Genomic DNA, 24,863 nt, shown 5'->3' with positions numbered 1-24,863 from the left:
GCTGACCAACACTGCGCTCGCTGACCTACACTCCCTTTGCTGACCAACACTGTGCTCGCTGACCAACACTGCACTCACTGACCTGCACTGTGCTCGCTGAACAACCTTAACTCGCTGGCCTGCACTGCGTTTGTTGACTAACACTGCGCTCACTGACCAACACTGCGCTCGCTGACCAACACTGCAGTCGCTGACCATCACTGTGCTCGCTGAACAACATTGAGCTCGCTGACCAATACTGATCTCGCTTACCTAAACTGTGCTCGCTGACCAGCACTGTGTTCGCTGACCAACACTGCGCTCACTGACCTACACTGTGATCTCAGGCCAACAGTGGCACCAATAACCCCTGCACTCGCTGACCAACACTGCACTCACTGAATAACACTGTACTCACTGACCTACAATGCGCTCGCTGACCTAAACTGCGCTTGCTGACCTACACTGCGATTGCTGACCTACAATGCGCTCGCTGACTGACACAATGCTCGCTGACCAACACTGCACTCGCTGACCGAAACTGCGCTTGCTGAGCTAAACTGCACTTGCTGACCAACACTGCACTCGCTGACCAACATTGTGCTCGCTGACCAACACTGCACTCGCTGACCAACACTGCGCTTGCTGACCAACACTGGCCCTCATCACCCCTGTGCTCACTGACCTATACTGCGCTCGCTGACCAACACTGAGCTCCCAGACCAACACTGCGCTCGCTGACCTACACTGTGCTCGCTGACCTACACGGCCCTCGCTGACTTACACAATGCTCGCTGACCAACACTGCGCTCGCTGACCTACACTGCACTCGCTGACCTACACTGCACTCGCTGACCTACACTGTGCTCACTGACCTACACTGCGCTCGCTGACCTACACTCCCTTTGCTGACCAACACTGCGCTCGCTGACCAACACTGCACTCACTGACCTGCACTGTGCTCGCTGAACAACCTTGCACTCGCTGGCCTACACTGCGTTTGTTGACTAACACTGCACTCGCTGACCAACACTGCACTCGCTGACCAACACTGAGCTTGCTGACTTACAATGCGCTCGCTGACCAACACTGCGCTCGCTGAACAACACTGCGCTCACTGACCAACACTGCGCTCGCTGACCAACACTGTGTTCGCTGACCAACACTGCGCTCACTGACCTACACTGTGATCTCAGGCCAACAGTGGCACCAATAACCCCTGCACTCGCTGACCAACACTGCACTCACTGAATAACACTGTACTGACTGACCTACAATGCGCTCGCTGACCTACACTGCGCTTGCTGACCTACACTCTGCTCACTGACCTACACTGTGCTCGCTGACCAACACTGCGCTTGCTAACCTACACTGCGATTGCTGACCTATAATGCGCTCGCTGACTGACACAACGCTCACTGACCAACACTGCACTCGCTGACCGAAACTGCGCTCGCTGAGCTAAACTGCACTCGCTGACCAACATTGCGCTCGCTGACCAACACTGCACTCACTGACCAACACTGCGCTCGCTGACCAACACTGGCCCTCATCACCCCTGTGCTCACTGACCTATACTGCGCTCGCTGACCAACACTGAGCTCCCAGAGCAACACTGCGCTCGCTGACCTACACTGTGCTCGCTGACCTACACGGCCCTCGCTGACTTACACAATGCTCGCTGACCAACACTGCGCTCGCTGACCTACACTGCAGTCGCTGACCAACACTGCACTCGCTGACCTACACTGCGCTTGCTGACCATCACTGGCCCCCATCACCCCGGTGCTCACTGACCTACACTGCACTCGCTGACTTACACTGCGCTCGCTGACCTACAATGCACTCGCTGACAAACACTGAGATCGCTGACCTACACTGCGCTTGCTGACCTACACTGTGCTCATTGACCTACACTGTGCTCGCTGCCCAACACTGCACTCGCTGACCAACACTGCGCTCGCTGACCTACACTGCACTCGCTGACCTACAATGCGCTCGCTGACCAATACGGCGCTCGCTGACCTAAACTGCACTCACTGACAAACACTGCGTTCGCTGACCAAGACTGTGCTCGCTGACCTACACTGCGATCTCAGGCCAACAGTTGTCCCAATAACCCCTGCACTCGCTGACCTACACTGCGCTCGCTGACCTACACTCTCTTTGCTGACCAACACTGTGCTCGCTGACCAACACTGCACTCACTGACCTGCACTGTGCTCACTGAACAACCTTGCGCTCGCTGGCCTGCACTGCGTTTGTTGACTAACACTGCGCTCGCTGACCAACACTGCACTCGCTGACCAACACTGAGCTCGCTGACTTACAATGCGCTCACTGACCAACACTGCGCTCGCTGACCAACACTGCAGTCGCTGACCATCACTGTGCTCGCTGAACAACATTGAGCTCGCTGACCAATACTGATCTCGCTAACCTACACTGTGCTCGCTGACCAACACTGAGATCGCTGACCGAAACTGCGCTTGCTGACCTACACTGTGCTTGCTGACCTACACTGCACTCGCTGACCAACAGTGCTGTCGCTGACCAACACTGCACTCGCTGACCAACACAGTGCTCACTGACCAACAATGCGCTCGCTGACCAACACTGCACTTGCTGACCTACACTGCGCTCGCTGACCTACACTGCACTCGCTGACTTACACAGCGCTCACTGACCAACACTGCGCTCGCTGACCAACACTGCAGTCGCTGACCATCACTGTGCTCGCTGAACAACATTGAGCTCGCTGACCAATACTGATCTCTCTAACCTACACTGTGCTCGCTGACCAACACTGAGATCACTGACCGAAACTGCGCTTGCTGACCTACACTGTGCTTGCTGACCTACACTGCACTCGCTGACCAACAGTGCTGTCGCTGACCAACACTGCACTCGCTGACCAACACAGTGCTCACTGACCAACAATGCGCTCGCTGACCAACACTGCACTTGCTGACCTACACTGCGCTCGCTGACCTACACTGCACTCGCTGACCAACACTGCGCTCGCTGACCAACACTGGCCCCCATGACCCCGGTGCTCACTGACCTACACTGCACTCGCTGACTTACATTGCACTCGCTGACCTACACTGCGCTTGCTGACCTACACTGTGCTCATTGACCTACACTGTGCTCGCTGCCCAACACTGCACTCACTGACCAAGACTGCGCTCGCTGACCTACACTGCACTCGCTGACCTACAATGCGCTCGCTGACTTACAATGCGCTCGCTGACCAACACTGCGCTCGCTGAACAACACTGCGCTCACTGACCAACACTGCGCTCGCTGACCAACACTGCACTCGCTGACCAACACTGAGCTCGCTGACTTACAATGCGCTCGCTGACCAACACTGCGCTCGCTGAACAACACTGCGCTCACTGACCAACACTGCGCTCGCTGACCAACACTGCAGTCGCTGACCATCACTGTGCTCGCTGAACAACATTGAGCTCGCTGACCAATACTGATCTCGCTAACCTACACTGTGCTCGCTGACCAACACTGAGATCGCTGACCGAAACTGCGCTTGCTGACCTACACTGTGCTTGCTGACCTACACTGCACTCGCTGATCAACAGTGCTGTCGCTGACCAACACTGCACTCGCTGACCAACACAGTGCTCACTGACCAACAATGCGCTCGCTGACCAACACTGCACTTGCTGACCTACACTGCGCTCGCTGACCTACACTGCCATCGCTGACTTACACAGCGCTTGCTGACCAACACTGCACTCGCTGACCAACACTGCGCTCGCTGACCAACACTGGCCCCCATGACCCCGGTGCTCACTGACCTACACTGCACTCGCTGAATTACACTGCACTCGCTGACCTACACGGCGCTCGCTGATCATCACTGCGCTTGCTGACCAACACAGCGCTCGCTGACCTACACTGCACTCGCTGACCAACGCTGTGCTCACAGACCAACGTTGACCCCCATCATTCCTGTGCTCACTGAGCTACACTGCACTCACAAACCTACACTGCGCTCGCTGACCTACACTGCACTCGCTGACCAACAATGCACTCGCTGAACAACACTGCGCTCGCTGACCAGCAATGGCCCCCATCACCCCTGTTCTCACTGACCAACACTGCGCTTGCTGACCAACACTGCACTCGCTGACCAACACTGCGCTCGCTTACCAACACTGCGCTCACTGACCAACACTGCGCTCGCTGACCTACACTGGCCCCCATCACCCCTGTACTAGCTGACCATCACTGTGCTCGCTGACCTACACTGCGCTCGCTGACCAACAATGCACTCGCTGAACAACATTGCGCTCGCTGACCAGCAATGGCCCCCATCACCCCTGTTCTCACTGACCAACACTGCGCTTGCTGACCAACACTGCACTCGCTGACCAACACTGCGCTCGCTTACCAACACTGCGCTCACTGACCAACACTGCGCTCGCTGACCTACACTGGCCCCCATCACCCCTGTACTAGCTGACCATCACTGTGCTCGCTGACCTACACTGCGCTCGCTGACCTACACTGCACTCGCTGACCTACACTGCACTCGCTGACCAACACTGCACTCGATGAACCACATTGCGCTCGCTGGCCTACACTGTGCTCACTGACCTACACTGCGCTCGCTGACCTACACTCCCTTTGCTGACCAACACTGCGCTCGCTGACCAACACTGCACTCACTGACCTGCACTGTGTTCGCTGAACAACCTTGCACTCGCTGGCCTACACTGCGTTTGTTGACTAACACTGCACTCGCTGACCAACACTGCACTCGCTGACCAACACTGAGCTTGCTGACTTACAATGCGCTCGCTGACCAACACTGCGCTCGCTGAACAACACTGCGCTCACTGACCAACACTGCGCTCGCTGACCAACACTGCAGTCGCTGACCATCACTGTGCTCGCTGATCAACATTGAGCTCGCTGACCAATACTGATCTCGCTAACCTACACTGTGCTCGCTGACCAACACTGAGATCGCTGACCGAAACTGCGCTTGCTGACCTACACTGTGCTTGCTGACCTACACTGCACTCGCTGACCAACACTGCTGTCGCTGACCAACACTGCACTCGCTGACCAACACAGTGCTCACTGACCAACAATGTGCTCGCTGACCAACACTGGACTTGCTGACCTGCACTGTGCTCGCTGACCTACACTGCCATCGCTGACTTACACAGCGCTCGCTGACCAACACTGGCCCCCATGACCCCGGTGCTCACTGACCTACACTGCACTCGCTGACTTACACAGCGCTCGCTGACCAACACTACGCTCGCTGACCAACACTGGCCCCCATCACCCCTGTGCTCACTGACCTGCACTGCACTCGCTGACCAACACTGCACTCGCTAACCTACACTGCGCTCGCTGATCATCACTGCGCTTGCTGACCAACACAGCGCTCACTGACCTACACTGCACTCGCTGACCAACACTGAGTTCGCTGACCAACACTGCACTCGCTGACCAACGCTGTGCTCGCAGACCAACGCTGACCCCCATCATGCCTGTGCTCACTGAGCTACACTGCACTCACTGACCTACACTGCGCTCGCTGACCTACACTGCACTCGCTGACCAACAATGCACTCGCTGACCAACACTGCGCTCGCTGACCAGCACTGGCCCCCATCACCCCAATTCTCACTGACCTACACTGCGCTTGCTGACCAAGACTGCACTCGCTGACCAACACGGCGCTCACTGACCAACACTGGCCCCCATCACCCGTGTGCTCACTGACCAACACTGCGCTCACTGACCTATATTGCACTCGCTGACCAACACTGCGCTTGCTTACCAACACTGCGCTCGCTGACCAACACTGCGATCGCTGACCTACACTGGCCCCCATCACCCCTGTACTCGCTGACCATCACTGTGCTCGCTGACCAACACTGCCCTCGCTGACCTACACTGCACTCGCTGACCTAAACTGCGCTCACTGACCAACACTGAGATCGCTGACCTACACTGCACTCGCTGACCTACACTGCACTCGCTGACCAACACTGAGATCGCTGACCTACACTGCGCTCGCTGACTTACAGTGCACTCCCTGACCAACACTGTGATCGCTGACCACCACTGGCCCACATCACCCCTGTGCTCACTGACCTATACTGCGCTCGCTGAACAACACTGCGCTCGCTGACCAACACTGAGCTCACTGACCTACACTGCACTCGCTGACCAACACTGAGTTCGCTGACCAACACTGCACTCGCTGACCAACGCTGTGCTCGCAGACCAACGCTGACCCACATCATCCCTGTGCTCACTGAGCTACACTGCACTCACTGACCTACACTGCGCTCGCTGACCTACACTGCACTCGCTGACCAACAATGCACTCGCTGACCAACACTGCGCTCGCTGACCAGCACTGGCCCCCATCACCCCTGTTCTCACTGACCTACACTGCGCTTGCTGACCAACACTGCACTCGCAGACCAACGCGGCGCTCACTGACCAACACTGGCCCCCATCACCCGTGTGCTCACTGACCAACACTGCGGTCACTGACCTATACTGCACTCGCTGACCAACACTGCGCTCGCTTACCAACACTGCACTCGGTGACCAACACTGTGCTCGCTGACCTACACTGGCCCCCATCACCCCTGTACTCGCTGACCATCACTGTGCTCGCTGACCTACACTGCCCTCGCTGACCTACACTGCACTCGCTGACCTACACTGCACTCTCTGACCAACACTGTGATCGCTGACCACCACTGGCCCCCATCACCCCTGTGCTCACTGACCTATACTGCACTCGCTGAACAACACTGCGCTCGCTGCCCAACACTGAGCTCGCAGACCAACAATGCGCTCGCTGACCTACACTGCGCTCGCGTACCTACACGGCACTCGCTGACTTACACAACGCTCCCTGACCAACATTGCGCTCGCTGACCAACACTGCGCTCGCTGACCAACACGGCACTCGCTGTTCATCACTGTGCTCGCTGTTCATCACTGTGCTCGCTGACCAACACTGCGCTCGCAGACCTACACTGACCTCACTGACCTACACTGAGCTCGCTGACCAACACTGCACTCGCTGACCAACACTGAGCTCACTGACCTACACTGCGCTCGCCGACCAACACTGCACTCGCTGACCAACACTGAGCTCACTGACCTACACTGCGCTCCCTGACCAACACTGAGATCGCTGACCTATACTGCACTTGCTGACCAACACTGGGTTCACTGACCTACACTGTGCTCGCTGACCAACACTGCACTCGCTGACCAACACTGCGCTCGCTGACCAACACTGTGTTCGCTGACCAACACTGCGCTCACTGACCTACACTGTGATCTCAGGCCAACAGTGGCACCAATAACCCCTGCACTCGCTGACCAACACTGCACTCACTGAATAACACTGTACTCACTGACCTACAATACGCTCGCTGACCTACACTGCGCTTGCTGACCTACACTCTGCTAACTGACCTACACTGTGCTCAATGACCAACACTGCGCTTGCTAACCTACACTGTGATTGCTGACCTACAATGCGCTCGCTGACTGACACAACGCTCGCTGACCAACACTGCACTCGCTGAACGAAACTGCGCTCACTGAGCTAAACTGCACTTGCTGACCAACATTGCACTCGCTGACCAACATTGCGCTCGCTGACCAAAACTGCACTCGCTGACCAACACTGCGCTCGCTGACCAACACTGGCCCTCATCACCCCTGTGCTCACTGACCTATACTGCGCTCGCTGACCAACACTGAGCTCCCAGACCAACACTGCGCTCGCTGACCTACACTGTGCTCGCTGACCTACACGGCCCTCGCTGACTTACACAATGCTCGCTGACCAACACTGCGCTCGCTGACCTACACTGCACTCGCTGACCAACACTGCACTCGCTGACCTACACTGCGCTTGCTGACCATCACTGGCCCCCATCACCCCGGTGCTCACTGACCTACACTGCACTCGCTGACTTACACTGCGCTCGCTGACCTACAATGCACTCGCTGACAAACACTGAGATCGCTGACCTACACTGCGCTTGCTGACCTACACTGTGCTCATTGACCTACACTGTGCTCGCTGCCCAACACTGCGCTCGCTGACCAACACTGCGCTCGCTGACCTACACTGCACTCGCTGACCTACAATGCGCTCGCTGACCAATACGACGTTCGCTGACCTAAACTGCACTCACTGACAAACACTGCGTTCGCTGACCAAGACTGTGCTCGCTGACCTACACTGCGATCTCAGGCCAACAGTTGACCCAATAACCCCTGCACTCGCTGACCTACACTGCGCTCGCTGACCTACACTCCCTTTGCTGACCAACACTGTGCTCGCTGACCAACACTGCACTCACTGACCTGCACTGTGCTCGCTGAACAACCTTGCGCTCGCTGGCCTGCACTGCGTTTGTTGACTAACACTGCGCTCGCTGACCAACACTGCACTCGCTGACCAACACTGAGCTCGCTGACTTACAATGCGCTCGCTGACCAACACTGCGCTCGCTGAACAACACTGCGCTCACTGACCAACACTGCGCTCGCTGACCAACACTGCAGTCGCTGACCATCACTGTGCTCGCTGAACAACATTGAACTCGCTGACCAATACTGATCTCGCTAACCTACACTGTGCTCGCTGACCAACACTGTGTTCGCTGACCAACACTGCGCTCACTGACCTACACTGTGATCTCAGGCCAACAGTGGCACCAATAACCCCTGCACTCGCTGACCAACACTGCACTCACTGAATAACACTGTACTCACTGACCTACAATGCGCTCGCTGACCTAAACTGCGCTTGCTGACCTACACTGCGATTGCTGACCTACAATGCGCTCGCTGACTGACACAACGCTCGCTGACCAACACTGCACTCGCTGACCTACACTGCACTCGCGAACCTACACGGCACTCGCTGACTTACAAAACGTTCGCTGACCAACATTGCGCTCGCTGACCAACACTGCACTCGCTGACCTACACTGCACTCGCTGACCAACACTGAGATCGCTGACCTACACTGCGCTCGCTGACCTACACTGCACTCCCTGACCAACACTGTGATCGTTGACCACCACTGGCCCCCATCACCCCTGTGCTCACTGACCTATACTGCACTCGCTGAACAACAATGCGCTCGCTGACCAACACTGAGCTCGCAGACCAACAATGCGCTCGCTGACCTACACTGCACTCGCGAACCTACACGGCACTCGCTGACTTACAAAACGCTCGCTGACCAACATTGCGCTCGCTGACCAACACTGCGCTCGCTGACCAACACGGCACTCGCTGTTCATCACTGTGCTCGCTGTTCATCAATGTGCTCGCTGACCAACACTGCGCTCGCAGACCTACACTGCACTCGCTGACCAACACTGAGATCGCTGACCTACACTGCGCTCGCTGACCTACACTGCACTCCCTGACCAACACTGTGATCGTTGACCACCACTGGCCCCCATCACCCCTGTGCTCACTGACCTATACTGCACTCGCTGAACAACAATGCGCTCGCTGACCAACACTGAGCTCGCAGACCAACAATGCGCTCGCTGACCTACACTGCACTCGCGAACCTACACGGCACTCGCTGACTTACAAAACGCTCGCTGACCAACATTGCGCTCGCTGACCAACACTGCGCTCGCTGACCAACACGGCACTCGCTGTTCATCACTGTGCTCGCTGTTCATCAATGTGCTCGCTGACCAACACTGCGCTCGCAGACCTACACTGACCTCACTGACCTACACTGAGCTCGCTGACCAACAATGCACTCGCTGACCAACACTGAGCTCACTGACCTACACTGCGCTTGCTGACCAACACTGCACTCGCTGACCAACACTGAGCTCACTGACCTACACTGCGCTCGCTGACCAACACTGAGATCGCTGACCTATACTACACTTGCTGACCTACACTGGGTTCACTGACCTACACTGTGCTCGCTGACCAACACTGCACTCGCTGACCAACACTGCATTCGCTGAACAACACTGCGCTCGCTGACCTACATGGCACTCGCTGACCAACACTGCACTCGCTGACCAACACTGTGTTCGCTGACCAACACTGCGCTCACTGACCTACACTGTGATCTCAGGCCAACAGTGGCACCAATAACCCCTGCACTCGCTGACCAACACTGCACTCACTGAATAACACTGCACTCACTGACCTACAATGCGCTCGATGACCTACACTGCGCTTGCTGACCTACACTCTGCTCACTGACCTACACTGCGCTCGCTGACCAACACTGAGATCGCTGACCTATACTGCACTTGCTGACCTACACTGGGTTCACTGACCTACACTGTGCTCGCTGACCAACACTGCACTCGCTGACCAACACTGCATTCGCTGAACAACACTGCGCTCGCTGACCTACACGGCACTCGCTGACCAACACTGCGCTCGCAGACCAACACTGTGTTCGCTGACCAACACTGCGCTCACTGACCTACACTGTGATCTCAGGCCAACAGTGGCACCAATAACCCCTGCACTCGCTGACCAACACTGCACTCACTGAATAACACTGTACTCACTGACCTACAATGCGCTCGCTGACCTACACTGCGCTTGCTGACCTACACTCTGCTCACTGACCTACACTGTGCTCGCTGACCAACACTGCGCTTGCTAACCTACACTGCGATTGCTGACCTACAATGCGGCTCGCTGACTTACACAACGCTCGCTCACAAACACTGCACTCGCTGAACGAAACTGCGCTCGCTGAGCTAAACTGCACTTGCTGACCAACACTGCACTCGCTGACCAACATTGTGCTCGCTGACCAACACTGCACTCGCTGACCAACACTGCGCTCGCTGACCAACACTGGCCCTCATCACCCCTGTGCTCACTGACCTATACTGCGCTCGCTGACCAACTCTGAGCTCCCAGACCAACACTGCGCTCGCTGACCTACACTGTGCTCGCTGACCTACACGGCCCTCGCTGACTTACACAATGCTCGCTGACCAACACTGCGCTCGCTGACCTACACTGCACTCGCTGACCAACACTGCACTCGCTGACCTACACTGCGCTTGCTGACCATCACTGGCCCCCATCACCCCGGTGCTCACTGACCTACACTGCACTCGCTGACTTACACTGCGCTCGCTGACCTACAATGCACTCGCTGACAAACACTGAGATCGCTGACCTACACTGCGCTTGCTGACCTACACTGTGTTCATTGACCTACACTGTGCTCGCTGCCCAACACTGCACTCGCTGACCAACACTGCGCTCGCTGACCTACACTGCACTCGCAGACCTACAATGCGCTCGCTGACCAACACGGCACTCGCTGTTCATCACTGTGCTCGCTGTTCATCAATGTGCTCGCTGACCAACACTGCGCTCGCAGACCTACACTGACCTCACTGACCTACACTGAGCTCGCTGACCAACAATGCACTCGCTGACCAACACTGAGCTCACTGACCTACACTGCGCTTGCTGACCAACACTGCACTCGCTGACCAACACTGAGCTCACTGACCTACACTGCGCTCGCTGACCAACACTGAGATCGCTGACCTATACTGCACTTGCTGACCTACACTGGGTTCACTGACCTACACTGTGCTCGCTGACCAACACTGCACTCGCTGACCAACACTGCATTCGCTGAACAACACTGCGCTCGCTGACCTACACGGCACTCGCTGACCAACACTGCGCTCGCAGACCAACACTGTGTTCGCTGACCAACACTGCGCTCACTGACCTACACTGTGATCTCAGGCCAACAGTGGCACCAATAACCCCTGCACTCGCTGACCAACACTGCACTCACTGAATAACACTGTACTCACTGACCTACAATGCGCTCGCTGACCTACACTGCGCTTGCTGACCTACACTCTGCTCACTGACCTACACTGTGCTCGCTGACCAACACTGCGCTTGCTAACCTACACTGCGATTGCTGACCTACAATGCGGCTCGCTGACTGACACAACGCTCGCTAACAAACACTGCACTCGCTGAACGAAACTGCGCTCGCTGAGCTAAACTGCACTTGCTGACCAACACTGCACTCGCTGACCAACATTGTGCTCGCTGACCAACACTGCACTCGCTGACCAACACTGCGCTCGCTGACCAACACTGGCCCTCATCACCCCTGTGCTCACTGACCTATACTGCGCTCGCTGACCAACTCTGAGCTCCCAGACCAACACTGCGCTCGCTGACCTACACTGTGCTCGCTGACCTACACGGCCCTCGCTGACTTACACAATGCTCGCTGACCAACACTGCGCTCGCTGACCTACACTGCACTCGCTGACCAACACTGCACTCGCTGACCTACACTGCGCTTGCTGACCATCACTGGCCCCCATCACCCCGGTGCTCACTGACCTACACTGCACTCGCTGACTTACACTGCGCTCGCTGACCTACAATGCACTCGCTGACAAACACTGAGATCGCTGACCTACACTGCGCTTGCTGACCTACACTGTGTTCATTGACCTACACTGTGCTCGCTGCCCAACACTGCACTCGCTGACCAACACTGCGCTCGCTGACCTACACTGCACTCGCAGACCTACAATGCGCTCGCTGACCAACACGGCACTCGCTGTTCATCACTGTGCTCGCTGTTCATCAATGTGCTCGCTGACCAACACTGCGCTCGCAGACCTACACTGACCTCACTGACCTACACTGAGCTCGCTGACCAACAATGCACTCGCTGACCAACACTGAGCTCACTGACCTACACTGCGCTTGCTGACCAACACTGCACTCGCTGACCAACACTGAGCTCACTGACCTACACTGCGCTCGCTGACCAACACTGAGATCGCTGACCTATACTGCACTTGCTGACCTACACTGGGTTCACTGACCTACACTGTGCTCGCTGACCAACACTGCACTCGCTGACCAACACTGCATTCGCTGAACAACACTGCGCTCGCTGACCTACACGGCACTCGCTGACCAACACTGCGCTCGCAGACCAACACTGTGTTCGCTGACCAACACTGCGCTCACTGACCTATACTGTGATCTCAGGCCAACAGTGGCACCAATAACCCCTGCACTCGCTGACCAACACTGCACTCACTGAATAACACTGTACTCACTGACCTACAATGCGCTCGCTGACCTACACTGCGCTTGCTGACCTACACTCTGCTCACTGACCTACACTGTGCTCGCTGACCAACACTGCGCTTGCTAACCTACACTGCGATTGCTGACCTACAATGCGGCTCGCTGACTGACACAACGCTCGCTAACAAACACTGCACTCGCTGAACGAAACTGCGCTCGCTGAGCTAAACTGCACTTGCTGACCAACACTGCACTCGCTGACCAACATTGTGCTCGCTGACCAACACTGCACTCGCTGACCAACACTGCGCTCGCTGACCAACACTGGCCCTCATCACCCCTGTGCTCACTGACCTATACTGCGCTCGCTGACCAACTCTGAGCTCCCAGACCAACACTGCGCTCGCTGACCTACACTGTGCTCGCTGACCTACACGGCCCTCGCTGACTTACACAATGCTCGCTGACCAACACTGCGCTCGCTGACCTACACTGCACTCGCTGACCAACACTGCACTCGCTGACCTACACTGCGCTTGCTGACCATCACTGGCCCCCATCACCCCGGTGCTCACTGACCTACACTGCACTCGCTGACTTACACTGCGCTCGCTGACCTACAATGCACTCGCTGACAAACACTGAGATCGCTGACCTACACTGCGCTTGCTGACCTACACTGTGTTCATTGACCTACACTGTGCTCGCTGCCCAACACTGCACTCGCTGACCAACACTGCGCTCGCTGACCTACACTGCACTCGCAGACCTACAATGCGCTCGCTGACCAATACGACGCTCGCTGACCTAAACTGCACTCACTGACAAACACTGCGTTCGCTGACCAAGACTGTGCTCGCTGACCTACACTGCGATCTCAGGCCAACAGTTGTCCCAATAACACCTGCACTCGCTGACCTACACTGCACTCGCTGACCAACACTGCACTCGATGAACAACAATGCGCTCGCTGGCCTACACTGTGCTCACTGACCTACACTGCGCTCGCTGACCTACACTCCCTTTGCTGACCAACACTGTGCTCGCTGACCTACACTGCACTCACTGACCTGCACTGTGCTCGCTGAACAACCTTGCGCTCGCTGACCAACACTGCGCTCGCTGACCAACACGGCACTCGCTGTTCATCACTGTGCTCGCTGTTCATCACTGTGCTCGCTGACCAACACTGCGCTCACTGACCTACACTGACCTCACTGACCTGCACAGTGCTCGCTGAACAACCTTGCGCTCGCTGACCAACACTGCGCTCGCTGACCAACACGGCACTCGCTGTTCATCACTGTGCTCGCTGTTCATCACTGTGCTCGCTGACCAACACTGCGCTCACTGACCTACACTGACCTCATTGACCTACACTGAGCTCGCTGACCAACACTGCACTCGCTGACCAACACTGAGCTCACTGACCTACACTGCGCTTGCTGACCAACACTGCACTCGCTGACCAACACTGAGCTCACTGACCTACACTGCGCTCACTGACCAACACTGAGATCGCTGACCTATACTGCACTTGCTGACCTACACTGGGTTCACTGACCTACACTGTGCTCGCTGACCAACACTGCACTCGCTGACCAACACTGCATTCGCTGAACAACACTGCGCTCGCTGACCTACATGGCACTCGCTGACCAACACTGCGCTCGCTGACCAACACTGTGTTCGCTGACCAACACTGCGCTCACTGACCTACACTGTGATCTCAGGCGAACAGTGGCACCAATAACCCCTGCACTCGCTGACCAACACTGCACTCACTGAATAACACTGCACTCACTGACCTACACTGCGCTCGCTGACCTACACTGGGCTTGCTGACCTACACTCTGCTCACTGACCTACACTGCGCTCGCTGACCAACACTGAGATCGCTGACCTATACTGCACTTGCTGACCTACACTGGGTTCACTGACCTACACTGTGCTCGCTGACCAACAATGCACTCGCTGACCAACACTGCATTCGCTGAACAACACTGCGCTCGCTGACCTACACGGCACTCGCTGACCAACACTGCGATCGCTGACCAACACTGTGTTCGCTGACCAACACTGCGCTCACTGACCTACACTGTGATCTCAGGCCAACAGTGGCACCAATAACCCCTGCACTCGCTGACCAACACTGCACTCACTGAATAACACTGTACTCACTGACCTACAATGCGCTCGCTGACCTACACTGCGCTTGCTGACCTACACTCTGCTCACTGACCTACACTGTGCTCGCTGACCAACACTGCGCTTGCTAACCTACACTGTGATTGCTGACCTACAATGCGCTCGCTGACTGACACAACGCTCGCTGACCAACACTGCACTCGCTGAACGAAACTGCGCTCACTGAGCTAAACTGCACTTGCTGACCAACATTGCACTCGCTGACCAACATTGCGCTCGCTGACCAAAACTGCACTCGCTGACCAACACTGCGCTCGCTGACCAACACTGGCCCTCATCACCCCTGTGCTCACTGACCTATACTGCGCTCGCTGACCAACACTGAGCTCCCAGACCAACACTGCGCTCGCTGACCTACACTGTGCTCGCTGACCTACACGGCCCTCGCTGACTTACACAATGCTCGCTGACCAACACTGCGCTCGCTGACCTACACTGCACTCGCTGACCAACACTGCACTCGCTGACCTACACTGCGCTTGCTGACCATCACTGGCCCCCATCACCCCGGTGCTCACTGACCTACACTGCACTCGCTGACTTACACTGCGCTCGCTGACCTACAATGCACTCGCTGACAAACACTGAGATCGCTGACCTACACTGCGCTTGCTGACCTACACTGTGCTCATTGACCTACACTGTGCTCGCTGCCCAACACTGCGCTCGCTGACCAACACTGCGCTCGCTGACCTACACTGCACTCGCTGACCTACAATGCGCTCGCTGACCAATACGACGTTCGCTGACCTAAACTGCACTCACTGACAAACACTGCGTTCGCTGACCAAGACTGTGCTCGCTGACCTACACTGCGATCTCAGGCCAACAGTTGTCCCAATAACCCCTGCACTCGCTGACCTACACTGCGCTCGCTGACCTACACTCCCTTTGCTGACCAACACTGTGCTCGCTGACCAACACTGCACTCACTGACCTGCACTGTGCTCGCTGAACAACCTTGCGCTCGCTGGCCTGCACTGCGTTTGTTGACTAACACTGCGCTCGCTGACCAACACTGCACTCGCTGACCAACACTGAGCTCGCTGACTTACAATGCGCTCACTGACCAACACTGCGCTCGCTGAACAACACTGCGCTCACTGACCAACACTGCGCTCGCTGACCAACACTGCAGTCGCTGACCATCACTGTGCTCGCTGAACAACATTGAGCTCGCTGACCAATACTGATCTCGCTAACCTACACTGTGCTCGCTGACCAACACTGTGTTCGCTGACCAACACTGCGCTCACTGACCTACACTGTGATCTCAGGCCAACAGTGGCACCAATAACCCCTGCACTCGCTGACCAACACTGCACTCACTGAATAACACTGTACTCACTGACCTACAATGAGCTCGCTGACCTAAACTGCGCTTGCTGACCTACACTGCGATTGCTGACCTACAATGCGCTCGCTGACTGACACAGCGCTCGCTGACCAACACTGCACTCGCTGACCGAAACTGCGCTCGCTGAGCTAAACTGCACTTGCTGACCAACACTGCACTCGCTGACCAACATTGTGCTCGCTGACCAACACTGCACTCGCTGACCAACACTGCGCTTGCTGACCAACACTGGCCCTCATCACCCCTGTGCTCACTGACCTATACTGCGCTCGCTGACCAACACTGAGCTCCCAGACCAACACTGCGCTCGCTGACCTACACTGTGCTCGCTGACCTACACGGCCCTCGCTGACTTACACAATGCTCGCTGACCAACACTGCGCTCGCTGACCTACACTGCACTCGCTGACCTACACTGCACTCGCTGACCTACACTGCGCTCGCTGACCATCACTGGCCCCCATCACCCCGGTGCTCACTGACCTACACTGCACTCGCTGACTTACACTGCGCTCGCTGACCTACAATGCACTCGCTGACAAACACTGAGATCGCTGACCTACACTGCGCTTGCTGACCTACACTGTGCTCATTGATCTACACTGTGCTCGCTGCCCAACACTGCACTCGCTGACCAACACTGCGCTCGCTGACCTACACTGCACTCGCTGACCTACAATGCGCTCGCTGACCAATACGACGCTCGCTGACCTAAACTGCACTCACTGACAGACACTGCGTTCGCTGACCAAGACTGTGCTCGCTGACCTACACTGCGATCTCAGGCCAACAGTTGTCCCAATAACACCTGCACTCGCTGACCTACACTGCACTCGCTGACAAACACTGCACTCGATGAACCACATTGCGCTCGCTGGCCTACACTGTGCTCACTGACCTACACTGCGCTCGCTGACCTACACTCCCTTTGCTGACCAACACTGTGCTCGCTGACCAACACTGCACTCACTGACCTGCACTGTGCTCGCTGAACAACATTGCGCTCGCTGACCTACACTGCGTTTGTTGACTAACACTGCGCTCGCTGACCAACACTGCACTCGCTGACCAACACTGAGCTCGCTGACTTACAATGCGCTCACTGACCAACACTGCGCTCGCTGACCAACACTGCAGTCGCTGACCATCACTGTGCTCGCTGAACAACATTGAGCTCGCTGACCAATACTGATCTCGCTAACCTACACTGTGCTCGCTGACCAACACTGAGATCGCTGATCGAAACTGCGCTTGCTGACCTACACTGTGCTTGCTGACCTACACTGCACTCGCTGACCAACAGTGCTGTCGCTGACCAACACTGCACTCGCTGACCAACACAGTGCTCACTGACCAACAATGCGCTCGCTGACCAACACTGCACTTGCTGACCTACACTGCGCTCGCTGACTAACACAGCCCTCGCTGACCACCACTGTGCTCGCTGACCGACACTGCGCTCGCTGACCAACTCTGTGCACGCTGACCAACGCTGACCCCCATCACCCCTGTGCTCACTGACCTACACTGCACTCACTGACCTACACTGCGCTGGCTGACCTACACTGCGCTCGCTGACCAACACTGCACTCACTGACAACACTGCCCTCACTGACCAGCACTGGCCCCCATCACCCCTGGTCTCACTGACCTACACTGCGCTCGCTGACCTACACTGCATTTGGTGACCAACACTGCACTCGCTGACCAACACTGAGCTCGCTGACCAACACTGAGCTCACTGACCTATACTGCGCTTGCTGACCTACACTGTGCTCACTGACCAACACTGCGCTCGCTGACCAACACTCCGCTCGCTGACCTACACTGCACTCACTGACCAACACTGCGCTCGCTGACCAACACTGGCCCTCAACACCCCTGTGCTAACTGACCTATACTGCACTCGATGAACAACACTGCGCTCCCTGAACAACACTGCACTCACAGAACAACACTGAGCTCGCTGACCAATACTGATCTCACTAACCTGCACTGTGCTCGCTGACCTACACTGTGCTCGCTGACCAAAACTGCGCTTGCTGACCTACACTGCGCTCGCTGACCTACACTGCGCTCACTGACCTATACTGCACTCGCTGACCAACACTGCGCTCGCTTACCAACACTGCGCTCGCTGACCAACACTGCGCTCGCTGACCTATACTGCACTCGCTGACCTACACTGTGCTCGCTGACCAGCACTGCGCTTGCTAACCTACACTGCGATCGCTGACCTACAATGCGCTCGCTGACTGACACAACGCTCGCTGACCAACACTGCACTCGCTGACCAACATTGTGCTCGCTGACCAACACTGGCCCCCATCACCCCTATGCTCACTGACCTACACTGCACTCGCTGACCTACACTGCGCTCGCTGACCATCACTGCATTCGCTGACCAACACGGCGATCACTGACCTACACTGCACTTGCTGACCTACACTGCGCTCGTTGACCATCACTGTATTCGTTGACAAACACTGCGCTCGCTGACAATCACTGCATTCGCTGACAAACACTGCACTCGCTGACCTACACTGCGCTCGCTGACCTACACTGTGCTTGCTGACCTACACTGCGTTGCTGACCAAAACTGTGCTCACTGACCTACACTGTGCTCACTGACCAACACTGCACTCGCTGACCAACACTGAGTTCGCTGACCAACACTGCGCTCGCTGACCTACACTGCACTCGCTGACCTAAAATGCACTCGCTGACCAATACGGCGCTCGCTGACCTAAATTGCACTCACTGACCTACACTGCGATCTAGGCCAAGAGTGGCCCCAATAACCCCTGCACTCGTTGACCTACACTGCACTGGCTGAGCAACACTGCACTCGCTGAACAACATTGCGCTCGCTGGCCTACACTGCGTTTGTTGACTAACAATGCGCTCGCTGACCAACACTGCACTCGCTGACCAACACTGAGCTCGCTGACTTACAATGTGCTCGCTAAACAATTCTGCGCTCACTGACCAACACTGTGCTCACTTACCAACACTGTGCTCGCTGACCTACACTGCGCTTGCTGACCAACACTGCGCTTGCTGACCTACACTGAGCTCGCTGACCAACACTGCGCTCGCTGACCAACACTGAGCTCGCTGACTTACACTGCGCTCGCTGACCAACACTGCGCTCGCTGACCTACACTGGCCCCCATCACCCCTGTACTCGCTGACCATCACTGTGCTCGCTGACCTACACTGCGCTCGCTGACCTACACTGCACTTGCTGACCTACACTGCGCTCGCTGACCAACACTGAGATCGCTGACCTACACTGCCCTCGCTGACCTACACTGCACTCGCTGACCAACACTGAGATCGCTGACCTACACTGCGCTCGCTGACCTACACTGCACTCCCTGACCAACACTGTGATCGCTGACCACCACTGGCCCCCATCACCCCTGTGCTCACTGACCTATACTGCGCTCGCTGAACAACACTGCGCTCGCTGACCAACACTGAGCTCGCAGACCAACAATGCGCTCGCTGACCTACACTGCGCTCGCGAACCTACACGGCACTCACTGACTTACACAACGCTCGCTGACCAACATTGCGCTCGCTGACCAACACTGCGCTCGCTGACCAACACGGCACTCGCTGTTCATCACTGTGCTCGCTGTTCATCACTGTGCTCGCTGACCAACACTGCGCTCGCAGACCTACACTGACCTCACTGACCTACACTGAGCTCGCTGACCAACACTGCACTCGCTGACCAACACTGAGCTCACTGACCTACACTGCGCTCGCTGACCAACCCTGCACTCGCTGACCAACACTGAGCTCACTGACCTACACTGCGCTCGCTGACCAACACTGAGATCGCTGACCTATACTGCACTTGCTGGCCTACACTGGGTTCACTGACCTACACTGTGCTCGCTGACCAACACTGCACTCGCTGACCAACACTGCATTCGCTGACCAACACTGCACTCGCTGACCAACACTGAGCTCACTGACCTACACTGCGCTCGCTGACCAACACTGCACTCGCTGACCAACACTGAGCTCACTGACCTACACTGCGCTCGCTGACCAACACAGAGATCGCTGACCTATACTGCACTTGCTGACCTACACCGGGTTCACTGACCTACACTGTGCTCGCTGACCAACACTGCACTCGCTGACCAACACTGCATTCGCTGAACAACACTGCGCTCGCTGACCTACACGGCACTCGCTGACCAACACTGCGCTCGCTGACCAACACTGTGTTCGCTGACTAACACTGCGCTCACTGACCTACACTGTGATCTCGGGCCAACAGTGGCACCAATAACCCCTGCACTCGCTGACCAACACTGCACTCACTGAATAACACTGCACTCACTGACCTACAATGCACTCGCTGACCTACACTGCGCTTGCTGACCTACACTCTGCTCACTGACCTACACTGTGCTCGCTGACCAACACTGCGCTTGCTAACCTACACTGCGATTGCTGACCTACAATGCGCTCGCTGACTGACTCAACGCTCGCTGACCAACACTGCACTCGCTGACCGAAACTGCGCTCGCTGAGCTAAACTGCACTTGCTGACCAACACTGCACTCGCTGACCAACTCTGCTCTCGCTGACCAACACTGGCCCCCATCACCCCTGTGCTCACTGACCTACACTGCACTCGCTGACCTACACTGCTCTCACTGACCATCACTGCATTTGCTGACCAACACGGCGATCACTGACCTACACTGCACTCGCTGACCTACACTGCGCTCGCTGACCATCACTGCATTCATTGACAAACACTGCGCTCGCTGACAAACACTGCATTCGCTGACAAACACTGCACTCGCTGACCTACACTGCGCTCGCTGACCTACACTGTGCTCGCTGACCAACACTGCGCTCACTGACCTACCCTGTGATCTCGGGCCAACAGTGGCACCAATAACCCCTGCACTCGCTGACCAACACTGCACTCGCTGAATAACACTGCACTCACTGACCTACAATGCGCTCGCTGACCTACGCTGCGCTTGCTGACCTACACTCTGCTCACTGACCTACACTGTGCTCGCTGACCAGCACTGCGCTTGCTAACCTACACTGCGATCGCTGACCTACAATGCGCTCGCTGACTGACACAACGCTCGCTGACCAACACTGCACTCGCTGACCGAAACTGCGCTCGCTGAGCTAAACTGCACTTGCTGACCAACACTGCACTCGCTGACCAACATTGTGCTCGCTGACCAACATTGTGCTCACTGACCAACACTGGCCCCCATCACCCCTATGCTCACTGACCTACACTGCACTCGCTGACCTACACTGCGCTCGCTGACCATCACTGCATTCGCTGATCAACACGGCGATCACTGACCTACACTGCACTTGCTGACCTACACTGAGCTCGCTGACCATCACTGTATTCGTTGACAAACACTGCGCTCGCTGACAATCACTGCATTCGCTGACAAACACTGCACTCGCTGACCTACACTGCGCTCGCTGACCTACACTGTGCTTGCTGACCTACACTGCGTTGCTGACCAAAACTGTGCTCACTGACCTACACTGTGCTCGCTGACCAACACTGCACTCGCTGACCAACACTGAGTTCGCTGACCAACACTGCGCTCGCTGACCTACACTGCACTCGCTGACCTAAAATGCACTCGCTGACCAATACGGCGCTCGCTGACCTAAATTGCACTCACTGACCTACACTGCGATCTCAGGCCAAGAGTGGCCCCAATAACCCCTGCACTCGTTGACCTACACTGCACTGGCTGAGCAAAACTGCACTCGCTGAACAACATTGCGCTCGCTGGCCTACACTGCGTTTGTTGACTAACAATGCGCTCGCTGACCAACACTGCACTCGCTGACCAACACTGAGCTCGCTGACTTACAATGCGCTCGCTAACCAACACTGTGCTCACTGACCAACACTGTGCTCACTTACCAACACTGCGCTCGCTGACCTACACTGCGCTTGCTGACCAACACTGCGCTTGCTGACCTACACTGAGCTCGCTGACCAACACTGCGCTCGCTGACCAACACTGAGCTCGCTGACTTACACTGCGCTCGCTGACCAACGCTGCGCTCACTGACCAACACTATGCTCACTGACCGACACTGCTCTCGTTGACCTACACTGTGGTCGCTGACCAACACTGCGCTTGCTGACCTACACTGCGCTCGCTGACCAACACTGCACTTGCTGACCGACACTGCGCTCGCTGACCTAGACTGCGATCGCTGACTTACACAGCCCTTGCTGACCACCACTGTGCTCGCTGACCGACACTGCGCTCGCTGACCAACAGTGGCCCCCATCACCCCTGTGCTCACTGACCTACACTGCACTCGCTGACTTACACTGAGCTCGCTGACCAACACTGCACTCGGTGACCAACTCTGTGCTCGCTGACCAACGCTGACCCCCATCACCCCTGTGCTCACTGACCTACACTGCACTCACTGACCTACACTGCGCTGGCTGACCTACACTGCACTCGCTGACCAACACTGCACTCGCTGACTTACAATGCGCTCGCTGACCAACACTGCGCTCGCTGACCAACACTGTGCTCACTTACCATCACTGCGCTCGCTGACCTACACTGCGCTTGCTGACCAACACTGCGCTTGCTGACCTACACTGAGCTCGCTGACCTACACTGCGCTCGCTGACCAACACGGAGCTCGCTGACTTACACTGCACTCGCTGACCAACGCTGCGCTCACTGACCAACACTATGCTCACTGACGGACACTGCTCTCGCTGACCTACACTGTGCTCGCTGACCAACACTGCGCTAGCTGACCTACACTGAGCTCGCTGACCAACACTGCGCTTGCTGACCTACACTGCGCTCGCTGACCTACACTGCGCTCGCTGACTTACACAGGCCTCGCTGACCACCACTGTGCTCGCTGACCGACACTGCGCTCGCTGACCAACTCTGTGCACGCTGACCAACGCTGACCCCCATCACCCCTGTGCTCACTGACCTACACTGCACTCACTGACCTACACTGCGCTGGCTGACCTACACTGCGCTCGCTGACCAACACTGCACTCACTGACAACACTGCACTCACTGACCAGCACTGGCCCCCATCACCCCTGTTCTCACTGACCTACACTGCGCTCGCTGACCAACACGGAGCTCGCTGACTTACACTGCACTCGCTGACCAACACTGCGCTCACTGACCAACACTATGCTCACTGAGCGACACTGCTCTCGCTGACCAACACTGTGCTTGCTGACCTACACTGCGCTCGCTGACCAACACTGCGCTTGCTGACCTACACTGCGCTCGCTGACCTACACTGCGCTCGTTGACTTACACAGGCCTCGCTGACCACCACTGTGCTCGCTGACCGACACTGCGCTCGCTGACCAACTCTGTGCACGCTGACCAACGCTGACCCCCATCACCCCTGTGCTCACTGACCTACACTGCACTCACTGACCTACACTGCGCTGGCTGACCTACACTGCGCTCGCTGACCAACACTGCACTCACTGACAACACTGCACTCACTGACCAGCACTGGCCCCCATCACCCCTGTTCTCACTGACCTACACTGCGCTCGCTGACCTACACTGCGTTTGGTGACCAACACTGCACTCGCTGACCAACACTGAGCTCGCTGACCAACACTGAGCTCACTGACCTATACTGCGCTTGCTGACCTACACTGTGCTCACTGACCTACACTGCGCTCGCTGACCAACACTGCGCTCGCTGACCTACACTGCACTCACTGACCAACACTGCGCTCGCTGACCAACACTGGCCCCCAACACCCCTGTGCTAACTGACCTGTACTGCACTCAATGAACAACACTGCGCTCCCTGAACAACACTGCGCTCACAGAACAACACTGAGCTCGCTGACCAATACTGATCTCGCTAACCTGCACTGTGCTAGCTGACCAAAACTGCACTCGCGGACCAACACTGCGCTCGCTGACCAACACTGGCCCCCATAACCCCTATGCTCACTGACCTACACTACACTCAATGACATACACTGCGCTCGCTGACCTACACTGCACTCGCTGACCAACACAAGGCTCACTGACCAACACTGCACTCAATGACATACACTGCGCTCGCTGACCAAAACTGCACTCGCTGACCAACACTGCACTCACTGACCAACACTGGCCCCTGT

Source organism: Carcharodon carcharias, chromosome 26, assembly GCF_017639515.1.
Source record: "Carcharodon carcharias isolate sCarCar2 chromosome 26, sCarCar2.pri, whole genome shotgun sequence".
NCBI classification, from domain to species: domain Eukaryota; kingdom Metazoa; phylum Chordata; class Chondrichthyes; order Lamniformes; family Lamnidae; genus Carcharodon; species Carcharodon carcharias.
Note: the sequence above shows the minus strand (reverse complement) of the source record.